Source organism: Scyliorhinus torazame, chromosome 5, assembly GCF_047496885.1.
Source record: "Scyliorhinus torazame isolate Kashiwa2021f chromosome 5, sScyTor2.1, whole genome shotgun sequence".
Lineage (NCBI taxonomy): Eukaryota > Metazoa > Chordata > Chondrichthyes > Carcharhiniformes > Scyliorhinidae > Scyliorhinus > Scyliorhinus torazame.
In genome coordinates, this window is record NC_092711.1 from 68,570,286 (window position 1) to 68,593,998 (window position 23,713).

The 23,713-nt window shown below is 47.4% G+C and overlaps 1 protein-coding gene and 1 long non-coding RNA gene across 3 annotated transcripts in view; one reads left to right on the forward strand and one right to left on the reverse strand.

The window, feature by feature from the left end:
- The window catches only part of LOC140418260 (uncharacterized), a 112,787-nt gene that overhangs the window by 13,073 nt on the left and 76,001 nt on the right, over positions 1-23,713 (reverse strand). Inside the window, exon 1 of one of the 2 annotated variants that reach the window (XR_011944901.1) lies at positions 9,874-9,974. The exons of the other annotated variant lie outside the window; for it this stretch is intronic. The gene's annotated coding sequence lies outside the window, so the exon portion shown is untranslated. Of the gene's footprint in view, positions 1-9,873; positions 9,975-23,713 lie in introns of those variants that run through there. 2 annotated transcript variants of the gene reach the window in all.
- LOC140418269 (uncharacterized) lies at positions 9,658-13,437 on the forward strand. The gene is made up of 2 exons (XR_011944902.1): positions 9,658-9,914; positions 12,579-13,437. It is a non-coding gene; the product is annotated as an uncharacterized lncRNA (long non-coding RNA).

The following is a 23,713-nucleotide window of genomic DNA, read 5'->3' on the forward strand; positions in this document are numbered from 1 at the left end:
AATCGGCTATCCCCGGGAGCAATTGCAACATATTAGCAATTGAATACCGGGCCAGACCTGTCGGCGCCTGCAGTGGCCGAAACAAAGGCAGGTGAACGACCACCCCCCGATCGGGGAATCGCCTCGCAATTGGACGTATCAAACCCAGTGATTGGGAACAAGTCCAATCACTTGGGACTCAGGGTCAAGGGCCGCCCCGAGAGGCGGGAAGCCCCTGGGCCCTATAAAGTGAGGGGCCAAGTTCAGATCTCTCTCTCTCTCCCTTCTTCGCCTGCTCGAGACCTTCGCAAGAACACCAACCAGCAACTGTAAGTTTGAATCCAGCGATCGCTATCCGATAAAGACTCCTAGCCATCGACCTGTATCAGCCCTTTGAATCCCGCGGGCCAGATCCGATTGGATAAGCCATTCGTTTCCCTGACCTGGTGGGCTCTTCCTAAAGTTAAGTATTGGCCAGTAGTGATAGGTTTATTATATAGATAGTAGGATTATTGTATAAACATTACTTGTTGTATATAATAAATGACCGTTGATTTCAATCTTACTAAGCGGTGTGCTGACTTATTAACCATAACTTGAACTTGAACCACGTGGCGGTATCAGAAAGATACCTGGCGACTCGTGACCAAAGGTGACGTAATCAGAGCTAATAAACTAAGGCTAAAAAGAGCAACAGTCCAAATCAGAGTGTCGCTAAGACAGAGATAGATAGTTCTTGATTAATAAGGGCATCCGGTGAATAAGGAGAAGGCAGGAGAATGAAGAAGAGAAACATATCAGCCATGATTGAATGGCGGAGCAGACTCGATGGGCCGAATGGCCTAATTCCTTTTTAAAAATAAATTTAGAGTATCCAATTCATTTTTTCCAATTCAGGGGCAATTTAGCGTGTTTAATCCCCCGACCTTGCACATCTTTGTGTTGTGGGGGCGAAACCCACGCAAACACGGGAGAAAGTGCAAACTCCACACGGAGAGTGACCCAGAGCCGGGATCGAATCTGGGATCTCGGCGCCGTGAGGCTGCAGTGCTACTCACTGCATTACCGTGCTGCCCGGCCTAATTCTTCTCCTATGTCTTATGGTCTTCCAAGTCTCCCATTGGGATCTTGTCAAAGATTTGCTGAAGTCCATGTAAACAGCATCAACTGCACTACCTTCATCTACACAGCTCGTCACCTGCTCAAAAAATGCAATCAAATTTGGTCAGCATGACTTCCTTCTGACAAATGCTGACTATTCCTGATCAAATCCTGCCTCTGCAAGTGGAGATAGATTCTCTCCCATAGTTTCCCTACCACTGACGCAAGACTCACTGGCCTGCAGTTTCCTGGCTTATCTCTACAACCTTTCTTAAACAGTGGGGCCACATTAGCTGAACTCCAGTCCTCTGGCAATTCCCCCGTGGCCAGAGAGGAATTAAAAATTTGGGTCAGAGCCCCTGCAATCTCCTCCCGCACCTCCCACAACAGTCTAGGGCACAACTCATCCGGACGTGCAGATTTGTCCACTTTTAAACCTGCCAACACCTCCAATACCTTGTCACTCCCGATGTTAATTTGCTCAGGAACTTCAGTCTCTGCCTGAATTCCATATCTGCCTCCTCATACTCTTGGGTGAAGACAAATGTGAAGTGTTCGTTCAACACCCTACGTCAGACTGCTGTTCATAGACTACAGCTCCGCCTTCAACACCAATAGCCCAACAAAACTAATAACCAAACTCTGCAATCTTGGACTTGACCCTTCCCTGTGCAGCTGGATCCTTGTCTTCCTCACCAACAGACCGCAATCTGTCAGGATAGGTAACAGCATCTCCTCCACAATAGTCCTCAACACCGGGGCCACACAAAGATGTGTGCTCAGTCCTCTACTGTACTCCGTATACACACACACAAGACTGTGTGGCAAGCTTTAACTCCAATTCTATCTATAAGTTACGAATGATACGAATATGATGGATCGTACCTCAAACAACGACGAGTCAAACTACAGAAGGGAGAAAGATCACTTGGTTGCTTGGTGGACAGAAAACAACCTCTCTCTCAATGCCAGCAAAACCAAGGAACTGATCATCGACTTCAGGAAGTGTAGTACGACACACGCTCCCGTCTACATCAATGGCTCCGAAGTGGGAATGGTCGATAGCTTAAAGTTCCTGGGGGGTCACCATTACCAACAGTCTGTCCTGGTCCACTTACATTTATGCAACAGTGAAGACAGCCCAACAACGTCTCTACTTCCTATGGAAGCTAAAGAAATTTGGCATGTCCGCATCGACTCTCACAATCTTCTACAGATGTACGAAAGAGAGCATCCTATCCGGCTGCATCACATCACAAGAAACTTTTTTTTTTTAAATCACAGCAGTCCAGATGGTGTCTAACCAGGATTTTATATATCTCAGTACTTCTCCAGTCACACAGATACTGGAAATCTTTACCTACAAACAGAACAGACCCGAAGAAATAGGAACAGGAGTCAGCCGTTCAGTCCTTTGAGCTGCTCCACCATTTAATAAGATCACGGCTGATCTCACTCTCACTAAGTCCACTTTCCTACCTTCCCTCAGTAATCCTCAATTCCCCTACTGATTAAAAACAGATCGATCTCAGCCTTGCAACTGATCACGGACTCGGCCTCCACATTTCCTGGGCTAAATAATTCCAAGATTCACCAGTTTGGGAGAAGAAATTCTTTCCTCATTTGGCAGTCCCTCCAAACCCAGGATCACCCTCGTGAACCTCTTCTGTACTACCCCCAATGATAATATATCTTTCCTGAAATAAGGGGACCAAGACTGTACACATTATTCTAAATGTGGCCTCACTGGAAGCTTGTACAGTTTTGTGCAGCAACACAACTTTGTGTGTAGACCCCAGCCCCCTTGAAATAAAACATGCAGGACAAGGCTAAAAAGATGGTCTCTCCTCCTAGAATGTCCAACAAGGGGAAACATCCGCTCTACGTCTACCCCGTCAATCCCCTTTAGCATTTAATGTACCTCAATTATATCTCCTCTCATTCTTCTAAACACCAGTGAGTATTGGCCTAAACTGCTCAAATCTCTCTTTACAAGACAATCAATCGAGTGAACCTTCTCTGAACCGCCTCTAATGCATTTATGCCATTGTCCAAGGGACAAAATCTGCATCACTCCCAATGTGGTCTCACCAACGCCCTACACAGTTACAACAGCACTGCCCTACTTTATACTCTATTCCATTACCAATGAACGCCAACATTCCATTTGCCTTCCTTATTACCTGCTGCACCTGCAGACTGTCTGCGATCCGTGCACAAGGGCACCCAGATCCCTCTGTACAAAAGCATTTTGAACTTTCTCTTAATTTAGATAATAAGTTGCTTTATTATTCCTCTGAGCAAAATGGATAACCTCACACTTATGCAGGTTAAATTCCATCTGACACAGTTTGACCCACTCACCTATTTCTCATTTCCTCATCGCAGCTTGCTTTCCCACCCATTTCAGTGTTAGCTGTAAATTTGGCTATCGGAAGACCAAAAGACTGTAAGACATAGGAGCAGAATTAGTCCACTCGGCCCATCGGGTCTGCTCCGCCAATCAATCATGGCTGATATTTTCTCATCCCCATTCTCCTGCCTTCTCCCCATAACCCCTGATCCCCTTATTAATCAAGAACCTATCTATCCCTGTCTTAAAGACACTCAGTGATTTGGCCTCCACTGCCTTCTGCAGCAAAGGGTTCCACAGATTCACCACCCTCTGGCTGAAGAAATTCCTCCTCATCTCGGTTTTAAACGATCGTCCCTTTAGTCTGAGATGGTGTCCTCTGCTTCTAGTTTCTCCTACAAGTGGAAACATCCTCTCCATGTCCACTCGACCCAGGCCTCGCAGCATCCTTAAAGTTTCAATAAGGTCCCCCCTCATCCTTCTAAACTCCAACAGACCCAGAATCCTCAACCGTTCCTCATACGACAAGCTCATCATTCCAGGGATCATTCTTGTGACCTCCTCTGGACCCTTTCCAAGGCCAGCACATCCTTCCCAGATACAGGGCCCAAAACTGCTCAGAATACTCCAAATGAGGTCTGACCAGGTACAACCTCAGAAGCACATTCCTGGTCTTGTATTCTAGCTCTCTTGACATGAATGCTAACATTGCATTTGCCTTCTTAACTGCTGACTGAACCTGTACATTAACCTTAAGAGAATCATGAACAAGGACTCCCAATTACCTTTGTGCTTCTGATTTCCGAAAGCATTTCCCCATTTAGAAAATAGTCTATGCCTAAATTCCTCCTTCCAAAGTGCATAACCTCACACTTTTCCACATTGTATTTCATTTGCCACTTCATTGCCCACTCTCCTAACTTGTCCAAATCCTTCTGCAGCCCCCCCTGCTTCCTCAATACTACTTGTCCCTCTACAGATCTTTGTATCATCTGCAAAATTAGCAACAGTGCCTTCACTTCCTTCTTCCAGATCATGAATCGTACATTCTATCTGTCCCATAGTCATTAATTTAGACTGTAAATAGTTGGGGGCCGAGGACCGAACCCTGTGGCACACCACTAGATACAGCTTGCCAACCAGAAAAAGACAGACGAGCCCTCCAAGACCCCTCACACCTGTGTTATTCTCTCTTCCATCGGCAGAAGCTACAAAAGTCTGAGAACACGCACCAACAGATTCAAAAACAGCTACTTCCGTGCTGTTACCAGACTCCTGAATGAGCCTCTTATGGACTGAACTGATCTCTCCAAGCATCTTCTTGGGACGGTCAATAGAGAATTAAAGGTGCTATATTTAAATGCGCGCAGTGTACGGAACAAGGTAGATGAGCTTGTGGCCCAGATTGTGACTGGCAGGTATGATGTGGTAGGCATCACAGAGACATGGTTGCAGGGGGTTCAGGACTGGCATTTAAACATCCAGGGATTCACAACCTATCGAAAAGACAGGGAGGTGGGCAGAGGGGGCGGGGTTGCCTTGTTAACTAGGAATGAAATTAAATCAATAGCACTAAATGACATAGGGTCAGATGATGTGGAGTCTGTGTGGGTAGAGTTGAGGAACCACAAAGGCAAAAAAAACATAATGGGAGTTATGTACAGGCCTCCTAACAGTGGTCAGGACCGGGGGCACAAAATGCACCACGAAATAGAAAGTGCATGTCAGAAAGGCAAGGTCACAGTGATCATGGGGGACTTCAATATGCAGGTGGACTGGGTAAATAATGCTGCCAGTGGACCCAAGGAAAGGGAATTCATTGAATGTTTACAGGAGGGCTTTTTGGAACAGCTTGTGATGGAGCCCACGAGGGAACAGGCCATTCTGGACTTAGTGTTATGTAATGAGCCAGACTTGATTAAAGATCTTAAAGTAAGGGAGCACTTAGGAGACAGTGATCATAATATGGTAGAATTCAATCTCCAATTTGAAAGAAAGAAGGTAGAATCAGATGTAAAGGTGTTACAGTTAAATAAAGGTAACTAAAGGGGCATGAGGGAGGAACTGACGAAAATCGACTGGGAGCAGAGCCTAGTGGGAAAGACAGTAGAACAGCAATGACAGGAGTTTCTGGGAGTAATTGAGGACACAGTGCAGAGGTTCATCCCAAAGAAAAGAAAGGTTATCAGAGGGGGGATTAGGCAGCCATGGCTGACAAAGGAAGTTAGGGAATACATCAAAGCAAAAGAGAAAGCCTATAATGTGGCAAAGAGTAGTGGGAAGTCAGAAGATTGGGAAGGCTACAAAAACAAACAAAGGATAACAAAGAGAGAAATAAGGAAAGAGGATCAAATATGAAGGTAGGCTAGCCAGTAACATTAGGAATGATAGTAAAAGTTTCTTTAAATACATTAAAAACAAACGGGAGGCAAAAGTTGACATTGGGCCGCTCCAAAATGACGCTGGTAATTTTGTGATGGGAGACAAGGAAATAGCTGAGGAACTAAATAAGTACTTTGCGTCAGTCTTCACAGTAGAAGACATGAGTAATATCCCACCAATCCCGGAGAGTCAGGGGGCAGAGTTGAATATGGTAGCCATCACAAAGGAGAAAGTGCTAGAGAAACTAAGAGGTCTAAAAATTGATAAATCTCCGGGCCCAGATGGACTACATCCTAGAGTTCTAAAGGAGATAGCTGAAGAAATAGTGGAGGCGTTAGTTATGAGCTTTCAAAAGTCACTGGAGTCCAGGAAAGTCCCAGAGGATTGGAAAATCGCTGTTGTAACCCCCCTGTTCAAGAAGGGAACAAGGAAAAAGATGGAAAATTATAGGCCAATTAGCCTAACCTCGGTTGTTGGCAAGATTCTAGAATCCATTGTTAAGGATGAGATTTCTAAATTCTTGGAAGTGCAGGGTCAGATTAAGACAAGTCAGCATGGATTTAATAAGGGGAGGTCGTGCCTGACAAACCTGTTAGAGTTCTTTGAAGAGATAACAAATAGGTTAGACCAAGGAGAGCCAATGGATGTTATCTATCTTGACTTCCAAAAGGCCTTTGATAAGGTGCCTCACGGGAGACTGCTGAGTAAAATCAGGGCCCATGGTATTCGAGGCATGGTACTAACATGGATTGACGATTGGCTGTCAGGCAGAAGGCAGAGAGTTGGGATAAAGGGTTCTTTTTCGGAATGGCAACCGGTGACGAGTGGTGTCCCGCAGGGTTCAGTGTTGGGGCCACAACTGTTCTCTTTATATATTAACAATCTAGATGACGGGACTGGGGGCATTCTGGCTAAGTTTGCCAATTATACAAAGATTGGTGGAGGGGCAGGTAGTATGGAGGAGGTGGGGAGGCTGCAGAAAGATTTGGACAGTTTAGGAGAGTGGTCCAAGAAATGGCTGATGAAATTCAACGTGGGCAAGTGCGAGGTCTTGCACTTTGGAAAAAAGAATAGAGGCATGGACTATTTTCTAAACGGTGACAAAATTCATAATGCTGAAGTGCAAAGGGACTTGGGAGTCCTAGTCCAGGATTCTCTAAAGGTAAACTTGCAGGTTGAGTCCGTAATTAAGAAAGCAAATGCAATGTTGTCATTCATCTCAAGAGGCTTGGAATATAAAAGCAGGGATGTACTTCTGAAGCTTTATAAAGCATTAGTTAGGCCCCATTTAGAATACTGTGAGCAATTTTGGGCCCCACACCTCAGGAAGGACATACTGGCACTGGAGCGGGTCCAAGCGGAGATTCACACGGATGATCCCAGGAATGGTAGGCCTAACATACGGTGAACGTCTGAGGATCCTGGGATTATATTCATTGGAGTTTAGGAGGTTGAGGGGAGATCTAATAGAAACTTACAAGATAATGAATGGCTCAGATAGGGTGGATGTAGGGAAGTTGTTTCCATTAGCAGGGGAGACTAGGACCCGGGGGCACAGCCTTAGAATAAAAGGGAGTCACTTTAGAACAGAGATGAGGAGAAATTTCTTCAGCCAGTGAGTGTTGGGTCTGTGGAATTCATTGCCACAGAGGGCGGTGGAGGCCGGGACGTTGAGTATCTTTAAGACAGAAGTTGATAAATTCTTGATTTCTCGAGGAATTAAGGGCTATGGAGAGAGAGTGGGTAAATGGAGTTGAAATCAGCCATGATTGAATGGCGGAGTGGACTCGATGGGCCGAATGGCCTTACTTCCGCTCCTATGTCTTATGGTCTTCTCTACTGAGTAGTTCTACACTCCTTATGCTTCATCCGATATCTATATCTATGTATTTACATTTTGTATTTATCGTATGTCCTATGATTTTCGTGCATGGAACATTCTGCCTGGACTGTACCCAGAACAATAATTTTCACTGTACCTCGGTACATGTGTGGATAAATCTAATTCTAATCTAAATCCAATATAATCTAATCCCCACTCTCTGCTGTCTGTCGGTTAGCCAATCCTCTATCCAAACTAATATATTACCTCTCAGCCCTGTGAGATATTACCTTGTTTATTACAAAGAAAAGTACAGCACAGGAACAGGCCCTTCGGCCCTCTAAGCCTGCGCCGACCATGCTGCCTGTCTAAACTAAAATCTTCTACCTTCCGGTGTCCATAATCCTCTATTCCTATCCTATTCATGTATTTGTCAAGATGCCCCTTGAACGTCAGTATCCTCCCTGCTTCCTCCACCTCCTACGGCAGCGAGTTCCAGGCACCCACTACCCTCTGTAAAAATACTTGCCTCGTACATCTCCTCTAACCTTGCCCCTCGCACCTTAAACCTATGCCCCCCCAGTAATTGACCCCTCTACCCTGCGAAAAGGTCTCTGACTATCCACTCTGTCTATACCCCTCATAATTTTGTAGACCTCTATCAGGCCGCCCCTCAACCTCCGTCGTTCCAGTGAGAACAAACCGAGTTTATTCAACCGCTCATCATAGCTGATGCCCTCCATGCCAGACAACATTCTGGAAAATCTCTTCTGCACCCTCTCTAAAGCCTCCACATCCTTCTGGAGTGTGGCAACCAGAATTGAACACTATACTCCAAGTGTGGCCTAACTAAAGTTCTATACAGCTGCAGCACGACTTGCCAATTTTTATACTCACTGCCCCGGCCAATGAAGGAAGCATGCCGTATGCCTTCTTGACTACCTTCTCCACCTGTGTTACGCCTTTCAGTGACCTGTGGACCTGTACACCTAGATCTCTCTGACTGTCAATACTCTTGAGAGTTTCTACCATTCACTGTAAATTCCCTATATTAGATCTTCCAAAATGTATTACCTCACATTTGTCCGGATTAAACTCCACCTGCCATCTCTCCGCCCAAGTCTCCAAACAATTTAAATCTTGCTGTATCCTCTGACACTGGGGCTGTTTAGCACAGGGCTAAATCACTGGCTTTGAAAGCAGACCGAGGCAGACCAGCAGCACGGTTCGATTCCCGTAACAGCCTCCATGAACTGGTGCCGGAATGTGGCAACTAGGGGCTTTTCACAGTAACTTTATTTGAAGCCTACTTGTGACAATAAGCGATTTTCATTTCATTTCAGTCCTCATCGCTATCCGCAATTCCAACAACCTTTGTGTCGTCCACAAACTTACTAATTAGACCAGTTACATTTTCCTCCAAATCATTTATATATACTACGAACAGCAAAGGTCCCAACACTGATCCCTGCGGAACACCACTAGTCACAGTCCTCCAATCAGAAAAGCACCCTTCCAGTGCTACTCTCTGCCTTCTATGACCTAGCCAGTTCTGTATCCACCTTGCCAGCTCACCCCTGATCCCATGTGACTTCACCTTTTGTACCAGTCTGCCATGAGGGACCTTGTCAAACGTCTTACTGACGTCCATATAGGCAACATCCACTGCCCTACCTGCATCAATCATCTTTGTGACCTCCTCAAAAAACTCTATTAAGTTAGTGAGACACGACCTCCCCTTCACAAAACCGGGCTGACTCTCGCTAATACGTCAACTTGCTTCCAAATGGGAGTAGATCCTGTCTCGAAGAATTCTCTCTGAGGTTGTTTGTGGAGAGAAAGCGGCGGATAGTGAGAGTGGAGAATGTTCTTGTTTCACATTCTGCTCTGGGGCCCCACTGGGGTTTGTAAACCCCGCCCCCGACCTCTCACCTGACACCTCACAATGCGCGGAGTGATTGACGGCAGCACTGACCAATTGGCAAAGAGTGGGCGGGTCCAGAGGACCGGTCGGGAGTGACTGGTCCTCCAACCAATCAGCGTGAATGTGGAGGCGGGACTGGGCTGAGTGAAGCATACGCAGTGTGATTAATGGCGACAAAGAAAAAGTTCTTTCTCGGATCCACAATCCGTGAAGGTGGGAATGGCGGGACGGAGGGAGAGCTGGATCAGGCGGGTCGTTAGACACGCTTCGTTTTATCTTAACCGAAAATCCGGAAAAATAACCTCCCGGTACCTGGGGATCTGAGCGGGAGCTGCAGCTTTCTCGCAGACAAGGTGAAGCAAACACCATCTTTCTTTGGCTCTGGCAGACGTGCGCATGCGCCTTCTCAATAGTGGGTTACTTGCAGCAGTGGGCATGCGCCATCGGCATCCTAAGTTGGATCACTAGCGACAGTGCGCATGCGTACCCACCATCTTTATTGGGGCATGAGCAGCAGAGCTCAGGCTCAGTCGCCATCATTGTTGGGGGCAACATTTTTGAAACGTTTCTTCCTGACAGAATGTCCATCAAATTGTTTCACTCTGAGTTACAAATTCCTATTCATGGGGCAGAATATATCCAGGGCTGTGACAATAATTCGAATTTATATTGTGACTTGAACAGAATAAAACTTTTAAGACTTAAGACTTTCAGAGAAACGTTACAAAGTAGCAATTGACACTGAGCCACAAGAGGAGATATTAGCTTTTAAGGACAATCTTAACGGAGGAAAGTGAGTCAGAGAGTTTTAAGGAGGAAATTCCAGAAATTGAGGCCTTGGTAACGGTGGTGCGATTAAAATCGGGAATGCTGAAGTGGCTGGAATTAAATGAGTGCAGAGATCTCAAAGGGGTGTGTGTGGAGGAGATTACAGTGATCAGGATGATCATTACCATGGAGTAAAAGAATGAGAAATTTAAACTTTTTGTGCCTTTTCAAAGGAAGCGTTTGTAGATCAGTGGGCACAGGGGCTGGTGTGAGTAAGCACATGGGTAGCAGAGTTTGGGATGGGATGGAGGGGGTTGTTTAATGTTGCAGTCCAGCTGCGAGTGCGTTGGAATAATTTGGTTAAGTGGTAACAGAAGAATGGATGATGGTTTCTGCAGCAGATGAACAGAGACTAAGGTGGAGTCGAGCTGTGTTCCTGAGGTGGAAATCGGCAATCTTGGTGATGATGTAGATCTGTGGTCAAGAGCTCATCTGGGGTGAAATATTTCACCATGGTTGTGAACAGTCAGCTTCAGCCTCAGACATTGGACAGGGATGGAATTGGTGGCAAGGGACTGGAGTTTGTAGCGGGGATGAAAGGGAATGGGTTCAGTCTTGTCAATATTTAAATGGAGGAAAGTTCTGCTCATCCAGCACTGGATGTCAGACAAGATCAGACAGTGTGTGTCTTGGAAAGCAACTTGCAGGTGGTGATGTTCACATACATCTGCTGCCCTGCTCCATCCAGGTGGTGGAGGTTAAGGGTTTAGGAGATTCTGTCAAATTGTGATTCAGTTGCTGGTCCATTGCTTCCTGTTACCCTCACTCCGTTCTCACTCTCTCTCCCTTTCCATCAATCTTTTTGATTCTCTCTCCCCTACTACTCACTCTCTTTCTCTCTCACTCTGTTTCTCACAAGGTTCTCTAGCCCAGAGGGTTGAGGATGATAATAATAATCATTATTGTCACAAGTAGGCTTACATTAACACTGCAATGAAGTTACTGTGACCATCAGTGAATATATATAAGGCTGAGATGGTGAGATTTTTGGTCTCTCAGGAAGTGAAAGGACGCAGAGAGCTCACGGGAAAGTAGAATTGAAGACTGAGATCAGCCACAATCGTGTTCAATGGCAGAGCAGGTTTGACGGGCTGAATGGTCTACTTCTGCTCCTATTTCTTGTGTTCTTGCAGAGGCCTGAATCTTGTGTGGGCTCAGGCTGGGTGGCAGGTTCCCTTCCCTGAAGGACATTAACAAACTGGTTCAAAAAGTTTCAACAGTTTTCGTGGTCACTTTTTCCCAGTGCCGGCCCCACAAGTTACCAGATTCATTCAGCTCAATTTCACAACCTGTCTTTGTGTTTTGTGGGAGCTCTCTCACTCCCTTTTTTCTGTTTTAACTCAATTTCACAGGGTATCAGCAGGGAAGGATGTGCAATTGGGAAACTCCAACCAAGCGCCACATCAAAATCTGACAGTCGTGTAACTGATCGCAACCTGAATATCATTAGATTTTGAACATGGAAGAAAAAAAGCACAGTTCACAGTGGGGAGAAACCGTACACGTGTTCTGTGTGTGGACGAAGCTTCAGCCGATTATCTGGTCTGTCAAAGCACAAGCGCAGTCACAGCAGGGAGAAACCATGGAAATGTGGGGATTGTGGCAAGGTGTTCAATTACCCATCTGACCTGGTAACCCATCGACACATTCACACTGGAGAGAAACCTTTCATCTGCCCCGAGTGTGGGCGTGGATTCACTCAGACATACAGCCTGTTGATGCACCAGTGAGTTCACACTGGGGAAAGGCCTTTCACCTGCCCCGAGTGTGGGAAGGGATTCACTCATTAATCCCAACTGCTGACACACCAGCAGATTCACAATGATGAGAGACCTTTTAAATGCGGGATGTGCTTTAAAAGTTCACGGGATCAGGTGTCCCTTCAAAGAGTTCACACTGATGGAAGACCGTTCAAATGCCTCGACTGTGGGAAGTGCTTTAAAAGTTCCGGGGAACTGGTGTCCCATCAACATGTTCACACTGACAAGAAACCATTAGGGGCTGGTTTAGCACACTGGGCTAAATAGCTGGCTTTTAAAGCAGACCAAGGCAGGCCAGCAGCACGGTTCAATTCCCATACCAGCCTCCTCGAACAGGCGCCGGAATGTGGCGACTAGGGGCTTTTCACGGTAACTTAATTGAAGCCTACTTGTGACAATAAGCGATTTTCATTTCATTTTTCATTTCAGGTGCTCCGACTGTGGGACTGGGTTCATAAGATCATCTCAACTCACTCTACACCAGCGGATTCACACTGGGGAGAGACCATTCACCTGCTCCCAGTGTGGAAAGGGATTCATTCACTCAGGCAACCGGCTGAGACACCAGCGGGTTCACAAGTAACTGCTGTGATTGGACTTTGCTGTGAATCACATCCAGGACTGAACCATGTTCATTGGACTCGGGTTTGACTCATATTTATAAACGCTAATCCAGTTATAAGGGATAATATTCTGGATAAAAGTCAATTATTTAACACAAGTGTGTTTCGAATCTTTTAACATCCCATCACAAATTAGTTCCGTCTGAAGGTCTCTCTCTCTCCCCTGTCTCCTCCATCCTCACCTCAAGTGTGTGGAGTTCATGAAGCTTCTTACTCACTGAAATTGAGACAGTCAGATCAGCTGCCTCTGCTGCTTTCCCTTCTTCCACTGGGCCAAACTGTCTCTAAAATTCCACATGGTCTGAGCTCTGAACTCATCTTTCCCTAGTTTCTCTCATACCATCTATCTTCCTCAGAGCTCATCTTGTCCATTCGACCTGCCTCCTGCGCCAGGGTCCTGGGTTCGATTCCCGGCTTGGGTCACTGTCTGTGCAGAGTCTGTGCGTTCTCCCCGTGTCTGTGTAGGTTTCCTCCGGGTGCTCTGGTTTCCTCCAACAAGTCCTGAAAGACATGCTTGTTGGGTGAATTGGACATTCTGAATTCTCCCTCTGTGTACCCCAATGCCGGGGTGTGGCCACGAGGGGATTTTCACAGTAACCTCATTGCAGTGTTAATGTAAGCCTACTTGTGACACTAATAAAGATTGTTTGATTATTATTATTTAACCACATTCTCACAAAACTACTGACCATTCAACTTCTCCATGTTGTGTGATATTGTAAATAGTTCTGTCTCTTGGTCCTGTCGCTCATCTTTAAATGCACCATCATCACCCATCCGAAAACAATATTTAACCCACCATCAGTGCAAACTACCACATCAAAATCTCCCTTTCCTCTCCAAGTCCTTGTACTCGGTGTTCCCCAAGGATCTATCCTCAGCCACTCCTATTTCTCAACTACACGCTGCCACTAGGGGACATCATCCCAAAGCACCGTGTTAGTTTTCACATGTACACTGACAACACCCAGCTCTCCCTCACCCCCATCCATTCCTCCACTGTTACTAAATTATCAAACTGCTTATCCCACATCCAGTACTGGATGAGCAGAAATTTCCTTCAATTAAAAATTGGAAAGACCAAAGCCATTGTCTTCAGTCACCATTCGAAATTCCGTTCCCTAACTCCCGAGTCCATCCCTCTCCCTGGGAACTGTCTGAGGCTGAACCACACTCTGCACAATCTCTGTGTCAGATCTGACCCCAGGATGAGTTTCTGACCCCATATCCACACCATCACTAATATCAGATATTTCAATCTCCATAATGTCATCTGCTGCTGAAACCCTCATCCATGCCCCTGTTACCTTTAGACTTGATTCCAAGACATTCCTGTCCAGCCTCTCCCATTCACTCCACATGGAAACATGAGCTCATCCAAAATTCTGCTGGACGTGTATTTTCTCACACCAAGTCCTGTTCACCAAGTCCTGTTCACCATCACCCCTGTGCTCACTGACCTACACTGGCTCTGATTAAGCAAAGCCTCCATTATAAAATTTGCATTCATGTTGTCAAATTCCTCCGTGGCCATGAACATCGTCAGCCTTTAACCATGGAAGCAAAGAGCCCTGTTCAATGTGGGGAGAAACAGTTCACGTGGTCTGAATGTAGATGATGTTTTAGCTGATGGTCTGACCTTTCAAACGATATGTAGTCTCGCTGGGAGAAGCTTTGGAAATCTGGGGACTGTGAAATAAGATTTAGTCAGACTTGGAGATTAATCGACCTGTTCACACTGAGGAGTGAACGTTGATGTTCTCCGTGTGTGGGAATGGATTCACTCAGCTAACCAGCCTCACTTCTTCATGGTCAATCTGTGCAGGACTGTTACCAAGTGCAATGTATCTTTCCTGAGGTTTGGTGCCCAGTACGGAACACAGTTCATGCAGCAAGTGCGGAAAAGACAGCAGGAATTTCTCTAATCTGTGATTTACAAGGAAACATTCCAGGTTCCCAGCAGTTATGTTACTTCAGTAATTTCCTCATTCTCTATTAACTACCCTGCCTGTTAATTCTATTATTTCTGATAGTTCCATTATTGTAGCTGTAAACATCATGCATCAGAATTTAAGAGCAGTGAGGTCATGAGTCAGGTTTCAAAGTTGCAGGAAGGTGGTTTAAAGTGTGTCTTCTTCAATGCCAGGAGCATCCGGAATAAGGTGGGTGAACTTGTGACATGGGTTGGTACCTGGGACTTCAATGTTGTTGCCATTTCGGAGCCACGGATAGAGCAGGGACAGGAATGGTTGTCGCAGGAGCCGGGGTTTAGATATTTCAGTAAGCTCAGGGAAGGTGGTAAAAGAGGGGGAGGGGTGGCATTGTTAGTCAAGGACAGTATTACGGTGGCAGAAAGGACGTTTGATGAGGACTCGTCTACTGAGGTAGTATGGGCTGAGGTTAGAAACAGGAAAGGAGAGGTCACCCTGTTAGGGGTTTTCTATAGGCCTCCGAAAAGTTCCAGAGATGTAGAGGAAAGGATTGCAAAGGTGATTCTGGATAGGAGCGAAAGCAACAGGGTAGTTGTTATGGGGGACTTTAACTTTCCAAATATTGACTGGAAACTCTGTTCGAGTACTTTAGATGGGTCCGTTTTTGTCCAATGTGTGCAGGAGGGTTTCCTGACACAGTATGTAGATAGGCCAACGAGAGGCGAGGCCATATTGGATTTGGTACTGGGTAATGAACCAGGACAGGTGTTCGATTTGGAAGTAGGTGAGCACTTTGGTGATAGTGACCACAATTCGATTACGTTTACTTCAGTGATGGAAAGGGATAGGTATATACCGCAGGGCAAGAGTTATATCTGGGGGAAAGGCAATTATGATGCGAAGAGGCAAGACTTAGGATGCATCGGATGGAGAGGAAAACTGCAGGGGTTGGGCACAATGGAAATGTGGAGCTTGTTCAAGGAACAGCTACTGCGTGTCCTTGTTAAGTATGGACCTGTCACGAACTTCCGGTGACGGCGGGCGGGAGGCAGCCGCGTGTTGGAGGGCTCCCGTTCGGGAACGGCATTGTCGGGGGTTAACGCCCGGTCCTAGGGCCAGCGAAGGCAGTAAAAGTCGGGAGACAGCACAGAGGGGAGGAATGTCGAAGACCAGCAAAAAAACGGCCGTGAAAAAAGCAGCTGAAAGTCCGTCGGGGAGTGGAAAGGTCACCGCGGGGTCAGTAAAGAAAATGGAGGCTGGAGGACCAAGGGGAGGCCACATTGCTTACAGCTGAAGAAATAACTAAGGTGATGGCTGTGGAATTCGAAAGGCAGTTTGCAAAATGCATGGAGACAGTGCGGAAGGAGATGAGGGAGGTTTTGAGTGCGCTGGTGGAGGAGGCGATTTCCCCGGTGATGACGGCGGTGGCGAGTGCAGTGGCGGATGTGCGAGAGCAAGGGGAGGCGCTGAAGGAAGTGGAGGAGACATTGCAGCACGGTGATCAACTTGCCTCGATGGGGACGGAGATGCGGAAGGTGATGGACATTAACAAGGATCTGCGAGGAAAAATGGAAGACCTGGAAAAAAGATCCAGGCGACAGAATTTGAGGATTATGGGGCTGCCCGAAGGAGTTGAAGGACCAAAGCCGACTGAGTATTTTGCCGTGAAGCTGGCAAAACAATTGGGGGAGGGGGAGGATCCCTCCCGATATGAACTGGATCGGGCTCATTGGTCGTGGAGGCCTGTACCAAAGGCGAGTGAGCCGCCAAGGGCAGTGACTCTGTGCTTCCGTAGGTGCAGTGTGAAGGAGAAGGTCCTGAGCTGGGCCAAGCAGAAGCGGGTGGTGCAGTGGGCTGGAGCTGGTATACGTGTATACCAGGACATAACGGAGGAACTGGCGAGGAGGCGGGCTGCCTTCAACTGGGTGAAGAGGGCACTGTACATTAGCAAGGTGCAGTGCGGCATTGTATATCCAGCGAAGCTGAGGGTGACTTATAAGCTCAGGCACTTTTATTTTGGAACGGCGGAAGCAGCGGAGGAGTTTGCGAAGGCAGAAGGACTGTGGCAGAACTGACAAATTGAGAAATGGCCATGTGCCGATGTAACCTCATGACTGTATTTTCTTCTTTCTTGTTTCACTGCGTGCGAGTGTAGGGGCTAAAGGAGCCAATGTTGTATATATTTGGACAAGGGAAGGGATGGGACTTTCACTCGAAATGAGGGCTCTTTGGGGTGTAGGTGGATATGCGGGGTTTGTGTGCTCAAAGGGGATCTCTGAGCTTTCCTAGGGCCGGGAAAGGGACCCGGGCGGGGACCTCCACGCTGGCCGGTTTAAGCCGGCCAGTGAACGGGAGTGAGGTGGGGGGATGGGTTGCGGCCATTGGAGCCTGGCAGAGCAGGGTCCGAGTGGTTTAGCCGGGGTGGAAAGTTGGGGGGAAGGAACAGAGGTTGGGAGGAGGAGTTTTACAAGAGGCAGTGGACGGGAGGAGCTGAAGACTTGGGGGGGGGGGGGGGGGTGTACAACTCTTGGGTATCATGTACGGTACTCTTTCAGAGGCTGGATGGCGTTGAGTGTGGGGGGGGGGGGGGAGTGGGCTCCATAGGTCAGTGGTGACCATGGGCGGTCCCGGACTCCTTTTTCTCCTTTGTTTTTTGTTTCCACCGTGGGACGGTTTGGTTTATTGGATGCATATATTGACAGGTGGGCCGTTGTTTGGGGTGGTGGGAGGATGGGATCATTGGTATTGTTAAGGGGATTGATTTGGTATTTGTTACCATTTACTCCTAAATTTATAATGTAAATTTTTGAAGGAAAATGTGAAAATGTAGAATAAAAAAATATATATTTTTAAAAAGTATGTACCTGTCAGGCAGGGAGGAAGTGGTCGAGCAAGGGAACCGTGGTTTACTAAAGCAGTCGAAACACTTGTCAAGAGGAAGAAGGAGGCTTATGTAAAGATGAGACATGAAGGTTCAGTTAGGGCGCTCGAGAGTTACAAGTTAGCTAGGAAGGACCTAAAGAGAGAGCTAAGAAGAGCCAGGAGGGGACATGAGAAGACTTTGGCAGGTAGGATCAAGGATAATCCTAAAGCTTTCTATAGATATGTCAGGAATAAACGAATGACTAGGGTAAGTGTCGGGCCAGTCAAGGACAGTAGTGGGAGGTTGTGTTTGGAGTCCGAGGAGATAGGAGAGGTGCTAAATGAATATTTTTCATCAGTATTCACACAGGAAAAAGACAATGTTGTCGAGGAGAATACTGATATTCAGGCTACTAGACTAGAAGGGCTTGAGGTTCATAAGGAGGAGGTGTTTGCAATTCTGGAAAGTGTGAAAATAGATACGTCCCCTGGGCCGGATGGGATTTATCCTACAATTCTCTGGGAAGCTAGGGAGGAGATTGCTGAGCCTTTGGCTTTCATATTTAAGTCATCTTTGTCTACAGGAATAGTGCCAGAAGACTGGAGGCTAGCAAATGTTGTCCCCTTGTTCAAGAAGGGGAGTCGAGACAACCCAGGTAACTATAGACCAGTGAGCCTTACTTCTGTTGTGGGCAAAATCTTGGAAAGATTTATAAGAGATAGGATGTATAATCATCTAGAAAGGAATAATTTGATTAGAGATAGTCAACACGGTTTTGTGAAGGGTAGGTCGTGCCTCACAAACCTTATTGAGTTCTTTGAGAAGGTGACCAAACAGGTGGATGAGGGTAAACAGTTGATGTGGTGTTTATGGATTTCAGCAAAGCATTTGATAAGGTTCCCCACGGTAGGCTACTGCAGAAAATACGGAGGCATGGGATTCAGGGTGATTTAGCAGTTTGGATCAGAAATTGGCTAGCTGGAAGAAGACAAAGGGTGGTGGTTGATGGGAAATGTTCAGACTGGAGTTCAGTTACTAGTGGTGTACCGCAAGGATCTGTTTTGGGGCCACTGCTGTTTGTCATTTTTATAAATGTCCTGGAGGAGGGAGTAGAAGGATGGCTGAGTAAATTTGCAGATGACACTAAAGTCGGTGGAGTTGTGGACAGTGCGGAAGGATGTTACAAGTTACAGAGGGACATAGATAAGCTGCAGCGCTGGGCTGAGAGGTGGCAAATGCAGTTGAATGCAGAAAAGTGTGAGGTGATTCATTTTGGAAGGAATAACAGGAAGACAGAGTACTGGGCTAATGGTAAGATTCTTGGCCATGTGGATGAGCAGAGAGATCTCGGTGTCCATGTACATAGATCCCTGAAAGTTGCCACCCAGGTTGAGAGGGTGGTTAAGAAGGCGTACGGTGTGTTAGCTTTTATTGGTAGAGGGATTGAGTTTCGGAGCCATGGGGTCATGTTGCAGCTGTACAAAACTCTGGTGCGGCCGCATTTGGAGTATTGCATGCAATTCTGGTCGCCACATTATAGGAAGGATGTGGAAGCATTGGAAAGGGTGCAGAGGAGATTTACCAGAATGTTGCCTGGTATGGAGGGAAGATCTTATGAGGAAAGGCTGAGGGACTTGAGGCTGTTTTCGTTAGAGAGAAGAAGGTTAAGAGGTGACTTAATTGAGGCATATAAGATGATCAGAGGATTGGATAGGGTGGACAGTGAGAGCCTTTTTCCTCGGATGGTGATGTTTAGCACGAGGGGACATAGCTTTAAATTGAGGGGAGATAGATATAAGACAGATGTCAGGGGTAGGTTCTTTACTCAGAGAGTAGTAAGGGCGTGGAATGCCCTGCCTGCAACAGTAGTGGACTCGCCAACACTAAGGGCATTCAAATGGTCATTGGATAGACATATGGACGATAAGGGAACAGTGTAGATGGGCTTTAGAGTGGTTTCACAGGTCAGCGCAATATCGAGGGCCGAAGGGCTTGTACTGCGCTGTAATGTTCTATGTTCTAATCTGTTCTATTGCTCACTCTGGTTTAAGTTTATGTTGCGGTTAATAACAGACAAACTCTGTCCTCCCACCGATCTGATTAGAGTTTCCAATGAGTCGATTCTGTGGAATGGAATGTCTTATCAGCGTTTCCACGGTGACCTGTCTGCAGTGAAGGAATGGCTTATCAGCGTTTCCATGGTGATCTGTCTGCAGTGAAGCGCCTGCTTGAGTTTCTAACTCAGACTAAACTTCTCTCTCCCATAACACACATTATATCAGACATTGGATGTCAATGTATTTCAGCCATGTTATGTTAATGTCTCCAAAACCCTAAAAGGAGTTTCAGATACACAAACTTTTAAATGTGGGAGGACAAGTTGATAAAGTGTCTAAAAAACACATGGGATCCAAGGTTTTATAATTCTGGGTGTGGGGTACAAAAAGGACAGAGGTCATGTAAATCTGTACAATCATTGGTTAGACTGCAGTTCAAATATTAGATCAGGTTTTGGGGATTTTACACCAGGAAGGATGTGAAGGCCATGGAGAGGGTGTAGAAGAGATTCACTGAGATGATCCCAGGGAAGAGAGGCTTTAGTTTCCAGGAGAGATTAGAGAAACTGGGGCTCTTTTCATTCGTACAGAGGCTGACTGGAGATCAGAGGGAGGGGGGTTCATTCCAGCCTTGGGTGACTGTGTAGAGTTTGCACTTTCTCCCCGTGTCTGCGTGGGTTTCCTCCGGGTGCTCCGGTTTCCTCCCACAGTCCAAAGATGCACAGGTTAGGTGGATTGGCCATTCTAAAAGATTTCCCCTGAGTGTCCAATGGTTAGGTGGGGTTACGGGGATAGGGTGGAGGAGTGGTCCTCTACATTGGCCCATCAAACGCTCCCATGATAGGTTTTGCACAAGGTTGGATACAATGTAAATGTATCAGTGGTTAGCACTGCTGTCTCACGGCACCGAGGTCCCAGGTTCGATCCCGGCTCTGGGTCACTGTCCGTGTGGAGTTTGCACATTCTCCCCGTGTTTGTGTGGGTTTCTCCCCCACAACCTAAAGATGTGCAGGGGAGGTGGATTGGCCACACTAAATTGCCCCTTCATTGGAAAAGATGAATTTAGTACACTAAATTTTTTTTAAAAATCAATTCTACTAGTTACATCCTCAAAATTGAAGTTTCCCTTCATAAATCCATGCTGAATCTGTCCAATCCTGCCACTGTTTTCTAAGCGCTCAGCTATAAAATCTTGATTATGGATTCAACAATTTTCCCCACTTCCTACATCAGGCTTCCTGGTCTATAATTCCCTGTTTTCTCTCTCCCTCCCTTTTTTAAATAGTGGAGTTACATAATCCACCCTCCAATCTGCAAGAATTGTTCCTGAGTCTGTAGAATCCTGGAAGATGAGCACCAATGCATCCACTATTTCTCGAGCCACTTCTTTAAGTACTTTGGGTTGCAGATTATCAGGCCCTGGGAATTTATCAGCCTTCAATTCCATCTATTTCCCCAACACAATTTCTCTACTAATATTGATCTCCTTCAGTTCCTCCCTGTCAGTTCTCATAATTAATTTAGGCTCATCCAGCTTTTTATAAGTGATGCACGATCAATAACCTCAGAAACGAGATTGGGGACATTTGAAGGCTTTAATACACCAGATGTTTCCCCCAGCTGCGCAGGTACAGAAGAAAGCGGCTGGGGCGGCACGGGCTCTTATACCCCGCCTTGCAAGGCGGAGCTAACATACAAGCTTAACTAATGGGAACAAGTACATTCTCCACCAATGGTATTCCGGCATTACTAGGTACCGTAATCCTCCTAACACAGACTACCACATTCACCCCCTGTAAAAAATGAGTCCGGCGGGGGTGCTGGCTTCGTATTACACGTGGTAAAAGTGGTAGAAGTTACAGTTATGAAGGTACGTAATGCCTCCGTACAGTGTTTTGCCTCATTACATCTTAACTATTTACAACAGTAATGTACATTTCAAAAGGAAGCAATTAGTTGATCGGGGGCCCTGGTCATCCTCTGCGATCGCTGTAGCCTTGGTGGTGATGCCGGTGGAGGTTCGGGTGTCTGTGACTCCGGGAATGTGGTTTTGGCTTCTGTGGTAGCTTCATCACCCCTTGACGTGGCTGGTGGAAGGGCCGACTGACTTGGGAAGGGGGCGGCTGTGGGGTGCGCCGGTGGGCAGGGCCTAGACGGGGCCTGTGGAAGAACCGATCCACCTGGGAAGGGGGCGGCTGTGGGTTGCGCTGGTGGGAGGGAGGGTGGGACTAGTCACGGGGGATCCAGTGGTGTGGGGATCCAGTGGGCGCTAGGTCCCGTAGGGAGACCGTATCCTGTTGGCCGTCGGGGTACGCCACATAGGCGTACTGAGGGTTAGCGTGGAATGATGGACCCTCTCGATCAATGGGTCCGATTTGTGCACCCACACGTGTTTTCGGAGCAGGACGGGTCCGGGAGCTGCCAGCCAGGTCGGGAGCGAGGTCCCAGAGGAGGACTTCCTGGGGAAGACAAGGCGACGTGCATGAGGTGTTTGGTTGGTCGTGGTATAGAGCAGTGACCGGATGGAGTGGAGGGCATCCGGGAGGACTTCCTGCCAGCGGGAGACTGGGAGATTCATGGGCCGTAGGACCAATAGGACGGTCTTCCAGACCGTTCCATTCTCCCTCTCTGCCTGTCAATTTCCCCGGGGGTTGTATCTGGTCGTCCTGCTCGAGGCAATGCCCTTGCTGAGCAGGAAATGACGCAGTTCGTCGCTCTTAAAGGAGGACCCCCTATCGCTGTGTATGTAGGCGGGTAAACCGAACAGCGTAAAGATACTATGGAGGGCTTTTATGACGGTGGTTGCGGTCATGTCAGGGGATGGCGAATGGGAACCGGGAGTACTCGTCAATCACGTTCAGGAAGTACGTCAGGAAGCGGTCGGTGGAGGGGAGGGGGCGTTTGAAATCCATACTGAGGCGTTCAAAGGGACAGGATGCCTTTATCAGGTGCGCTTTCTCTGGCCTGTAGAAGTGCGGCTTGCACTCCGTGCAAATTTGGCAATTCCTGGTGGCTGTCCTGACCTCCTCGATGGAGTAGGGCAGGTTGCGGGTCTCGATGAAGTGGAAAAATCGAATGACCCCCGGGTGGCAGAGGTCCTCGTGGAGGGCTTGGAGGTGGTCCACTTGTGCATTGGCACATGTGCTGCGGGATAGGGCATCAGGAGGCTCGTTTAACTTCCCGGGATGATACAAGATCTCATAGTTGTAGGTGGAGAGTTCGATCCTCCACCGTAAGATCTTGTCGTTTTTTATCTTACCCCGCTGTGCATTATCGAACATGAAAGCAACCGACCGTTGGTCAGTGAGGAGAGTGAATCTCCGGCTGGCCAGGTAATGCCTCCAATGTCGCACAGCTTCTACTATGGCCTGGGCCTCCTTTTCGACTGCGGAGTGGCGGATTTCGGAGGCCTGGAGGATGCATGAGAAGAAGGCCAAGGGGTCTGCCCGCTTGGTTGAGGGTGGCCGCCAGAGCTACGTCAGACGCGTCGCTCTCGACTTGGAAGGGGAGGGACTTGTTGATGGCGTGCATCGTGGCCTTTGCAATGTCTGCTTTGATGCGGCTGAAGGCCTGGCGGGCCTCTATCCACAGGGGAAAAACTGTGGATTTGATCAGTGGACGGGCCTTGCCTGCACAGTTGAGGACCCACTGGGCATAGTAGGAAAAAAACCTAGGCAGCGCTTCAGGGCCTTGGAGCAGTGCGGGAGGGGGAACTACATAAGGGGGCGCATGCATTCAGGGTCGGGGCCTTTCACTCCATTACGCACTACGTAGCCGAGGATGGCTAGGCGGTCTGTGCTGAACACACATTTATGATTGTTATACGTTAGGTTAAGGATTTTCGTGGTTTGGAGGAATTTTCGGAGGTTGGTGTCGTGGTCCTGCTGGTTGTGGCCGCAGATGGTGACATTATCGTGGTATGGGAATGTGGCCCGTAAGCCATACCAGTCAACCATTCAGTCCATCTCTCGTTGGAAGACCGAGACCCCTGTTAGTGACACTGAAGGGAACCCTTAAGAAGTGGTAGAGCCGCCCATCTGCTTCGAAGGCAGTGTATTTGCAGTCACTAATGCGGATGGGGAGCTGGTGG